The sequence below is a fragment of the Hylobates moloch genome, unplaced genomic scaffold (assembly GCF_009828535.3).
Source record: "Hylobates moloch isolate HMO894 unplaced genomic scaffold, HMol_V3 SCAFFOLD_16, whole genome shotgun sequence".
Lineage (NCBI taxonomy): Eukaryota > Metazoa > Chordata > Mammalia > Primates > Hylobatidae > Hylobates > Hylobates moloch.
The window spans coordinates 72195118-72200231 of NW_026652291.1; the positions used below are offsets into that span (position 1 = coordinate 72195118).

At 41.2% G+C, this 5114-nt stretch overlaps 1 pseudogene; it reads left to right on the forward strand.

Moving 5' to 3' along the window:
- The first annotated feature begins 2682 nt into the window (after positions 1-2682).
- On the forward strand, positions 2683-3544 carry LOC116484639 (dnaJ homolog subfamily C member 8-like; annotated as a pseudogene).
- The last annotated feature ends 1570 nt before the right edge of the window (positions 3545-5114 follow it).

The window sequence follows — 5114 nt, forward strand, 5'->3', positions numbered from 1 at the left end:
AGCCACTGAAGGATGTACACAATTAGTGGAGAGAATATTAATAGGAAGAAAGATGAACAGAAACAGAAAGGCAGATTCATTCATTCATCTAGCAAATACTTATTGGGCTCCTACAATTGGCCATGCATTATTGTTGACCCTAGACCCACCCAGGAACAAGTCTCTGTGTTATGAAGCTTATATTCTAGATAGAGTGAAAGACAATAAACAAGGTAATATGTAAGAGAACGTCAGAGAGTGATAAATACTATGTACAAATATAAAACAGGGAAAGGAACTGGAGAGAGACTGGAGATGCTATTTTAGAATATATAGTCAGGAAGGCCTCTGTGTGGAGGTGATAGTTTTAGAAGTTTCTGGGGAGCTGAGATCATAGGAAGAAAAGAATTGAGCCAAGAGTTGGTTCAGAGGAAGTTGTTGGAAGACAACATAGGAAGTTATGACATCTGAACATAAACAATACCAAATGCACAAAATGTAAGGACAAATATTAAAGTACATTAAGATGCAAAGCTTCTCTATGACAACAGTTACCCAAAAAAAGAGTTAAGCTGTAGACTTTGGTGCTTTTTTTTTTTTTTGAGATGGAGTTTTGCTCTTGTTGCCCAGGCTGGAGCATAATGGTGCAGTCACTGCAACCTCCGCCTCTCGGGTTCAAGCGATTCTCCTGCCTCAGGGTCCTGAGTGAGTAGGTGGGATTATAGGCATGTGCCACCATGCCCAGCTAATTTTGTATTTTTAGTAGAGACGGGGTTTCATTGTGTTGGCCAAGCTGGTCTCAAACTCCTGACCTCAGGTGATCTGCCTGCCTTGGCCTCCTAAAGTGTGGGGATTACAGGCTTCAGCCAATGTGCCCGGCCAAGACTTTGAAATGATATTTAGGAGTGTAAATTAGCACAGTCAATTTCAAGACAATTTGTTATACACATTCATAGGAAGAAGGAAATTTTTGGTTTTGGGGATCAGGGACCAAGCCATTATCAGAGTATGCTGCATTTCTTTTACTTTATATAACTGTGTCTGTGTTCTACAGAGAAACAGCTTGAAAATGGGGTACTATCCAAATGTCAGTTAGTGTTATTACTGATGATTTTGTGACTCCTACTGTGCCTCTCATGCACTATGATGATAAAATGTATCCATTCTCTAAAGAAAGGCACTATAGCTGCAGTGAACCATGGTCATGCCACTTCACTCCAGCCTGGGCAACAGAGCTAGACCCTGTCCCAAACAAAGCAAAACAAAACAAAAACAAAACACTATCCTTATCCTTTTTCTTTTCTTTTGTCAATATAGGCAGATAATAATGTTCAAGTCTTCTTGGAAGATCAGGAAAAAAAATAGTGAAACAGATAATCTTTATTCCTGCATTATTTTTGTGCAGAGAGGGATGTTCCCGTTCTATCATCCTCTGCAGCTTTTCTCTAGACAGGATGTCTGCTTTTCTACTGACTATCTTTTCCAGGGTAGGAGGGTAGGGCGGGGCATTGGAAAGAGGTGAGCTTTAGGTCAGTTTTAACAAAACACAATATTATAGATACAATTGAAGCCCCTTTTGAAGCTCTTTGCAATCTCAATTCCCTGACTCCTTTGCCAATATGTATTCTTCCTATATTTTCATACTTTTGGTACATATGAATGTATCTGTAAATAATGGATATTAATGCTATTATTAAATCTTACATAAATGGTATCTTGAATGTATCCTTTTGCAAATTACTTTTCCACTCACCATTATGATTTGAGATTTACTCATATGGATTCATGTTGTTCATTCACATAACTTCATTGCTATATTCTACATTTATTCATCCATTTCCTTACTGGTGATAGGCAATACTATGGTAAATATTTTTTGTATGTGTCCCCTTAGGCACATATATGATGGTTTCTTCAGGGCAGTGATACTCAAAGTGTGGTGCATGAACCAGCAGCATCGGTATGACCTGGAATTTGTTAGAAATTTATATTTTTGGGCTTTAACCCAGGCTTACTAAATCAGAAACTGGGGTGGGGTAGGGTGGGGCCTACCAAACTATTTTAATAAGTTCTCCAGTGATTCTGACACACACTAAAGTTTGAGAATTACTGTTCTAGCTATAACTTTATAGAATTGCTGAGTTATAGGATATGTGTATTTACAAATTTATGAGATTTAGGCAAATTGTCTTTAAAGTGATTGTGCTAATTTACACTTTTTATTTTTAAAAAAGCTTAAGTAATGTTTTTGTTACTTTAATACATTGAATATTAATTTATTAAGCTGAAGTAACATCTCATCTGTCCATACAGGCAGCCCTTTAAGACATTTTATTTTATTTTATTTTATTTTTTTTGAGATGAAGTCTCACTCTGTTGCCCAAGCTGGAGTTGCAGTCGTACAATCTCAGCTCACTGCAGGCTCTGCCTCTCAGGTTCACGCCATTCTCCTGCCTCAGCCTCCCAAGTAACTGGGACTACAGGCGCCCGCCACCATGCCCGGCTAATTTTTTTGTATTTTAGTAGAGACGGGATTTCACCGTGCTAGCCAGGTTGGTCTCGATCTCCTGACCTTGTGATCCGCCCGCCTTGGCCTCCCAAAGTGCTGGGATTACAGGCGTGAGCCACTGCGCCCGGCCAATTTACACTCTTAAATATAATTTCTGCCTAGAGATTTTAACTTTTTAAAAAAGTTGTGGGGAAATGGCGGCTTCAGGAGAGAGCGGGACTTCGGGCGGCGGAGGCGGCACAGAGGAAGCATTTATGACCTTCTACAGTGAGGAATAAAGACGGCATATAGCATACCAGATATTCATTCCAACTAGCATTCCCACTCTGACAGTGACACCAGGAATGTCTTCCTGGGACTGCCTGGTGCTTGTTCTCCCTGGCGTTGTCTTCAGGTGAAACAAACAGAGAAAAGAGACTTGGTTCTAACATCCAAAAATCACACTGAAAGATTGACCCGTCCTGGTTCCTCTTCAATTTGAACCCATTTGAGGTTCTTCAGATAGATCCTGAAGTTACAGATGAAGAAATAAAAAAGAGGTTTCGGCAGTTATCCATCTTGGTGCATCCTGACAAAAATGAAGATGATGCTGACAGAGCACAAAAGGCTTTTGAAGCTGTGGACAAAGCTTACAAGTTGCTACTGGATCAGGAGCAAAAGAAGAGGGTCCTGGAAGTAATTTAGGCAGGAAAAGAATACGTGGAACACACTGTGAAAGAGCGAAAAAAAAAAAAAAAAAGGAAGGAAAACCTACGATTGCAGAAGAGGATGATCCTGAGCTGTTCAAACAAGCTGTATATAAACAGACAATGAAACTCTGCTCAGCTGGAAATTAAAAGGAAAGAGAGAGAAGCCAAAGAGATACATGAAAGGAAACGACAAAGGGAAGAATAGATTGAAGCTCGAGAAAGAGAGTGGCAGAAAACCTTGGAGGAAAGTCGAGATGGTCGTGTGGACAGCTGGCGAGCCTTCCAAGTCAATACAAAAGGGAAGAAAGAGGAGAAAAATCGGACCTTCCTGAGACCACCGAAAGTAAAAATAGAGCAGCCTGCGTGACCCCCCGGGGTCACAGGCGCAGAACCTTCCCCTGGTATCTCCCTTCCTGCTTCGAAGGACTCGTTCTTTCCTCCCACTTCCACCTCAACATAGAGTAGTATTTGCTTTTTAGTCCATTTCATTTTCAATACAATTTAATATCGATCAGAGTAATTCTTTTGTACATTGAAATGAGGGGACTGGTTTAAAAAAAGACCTTCCCCCTCCCTGCCCCTAGAACAACCAGGGTTGGAAGGTGCCACCATTGGTGCTGCCTTCTCTTCCCACAGCCTGTAACTCAATGTTTTGTACTTCACTGAATTGTGATGGTTAGAAACTTCGTGGATAGTTTGTGGAAATCATCCAATTAAACATATTGCTTAAAATGGTGTTGCTGTGACTTCATAGACAGGCCTGGAAGGGGCACACTTTGGAAGCCCCTTGGCTTCCGTTGCTCACTTCTGGGTGTGCTCCCTTCGAAAGCCCAGATAAGACAGGGAACACCTGTGGGCACACAGAGCAGACACCTGATGCCCTGTGGTGGTTGGCATGTGCCCATCTACTGACCAATCAGCATGGCATGAGGCCCACACCACCCAAACCTTTCACTTTCCAAAGAGCTAGCCGTCCTCCTCCCAGTACCATGGTGTCCTAGCCTGTCTGCTTTTGTTAGTAGTAATATTCTTTATGTATAATAAATTTTTATAACCACCCCCCCAAAAAAAGTGGTAACTATCGTTATAGAGAAGCTTTACTTTTTGTTGTTTTTTAATAATTTCAGCTTTTATTTTAGATTCAGGGAGTACACGTGCAGGTCTGTTACATGCGTACATTGCTTGATGTTGAGATGTGGAGCACAAATGATTTTGTCACCCTGGATAGTGAGTATAGTAGCCAGTAGGTAGTTTTTTAATTCTTGCTGCATTCCCCCCTCGCCGCTCTAGTAGTCCCCGTATCTATTGTTTCCATCTTCATTTCCATGAGTTCGTAGTTTAACTCCCACTTGTAAGTGAGAACATGCCATATTTGGTTTTCTGTTCCTGTGTTAATTCAGAGAAGCTTTACATTTTTTTTTTTTTTTTTTTTGAGATGGAGTCTTGCTCTGTCACCAGGCTGGAGTGAAGGGGCTTGATCTTGGCTCACTGCAACCTCCACCTCCAGGGTTCAAGCGATTCTCCTGACTCAGCCTCCCAAGTAGCTAGGACTACAGGTGCGTGCCACCATGCCTGGCTAAGTTTTGTATTTTTAGTAGAGGCAGGGTTTCACCATGTTGGCCAGGATGGTCTAGATGTCTTGACCTCATGATCCACCCGCCTCGGCCTCCCAAAGTGCTGGGATTACTGGCGTGAGCCACCACGCCGGGCTGAAGCTTTATATTTTAATGTAGTTTAATTTAATATGTGTGTTTGTTTAATGCCTTTCATCTTGTTTGTGTCCAGATGTCATAGACAATCTTCTAAATTGTCTTCTAATTACTTTAAATTTTCATTTTTCCCAATTAGGTCTTTAAACATTTAAAAATTAATCCAAGTATAGTAGTGCTTTTTTCTGACCCAGCCTTGCTAAAGAGACAGGGCTCCTGACAACTTTA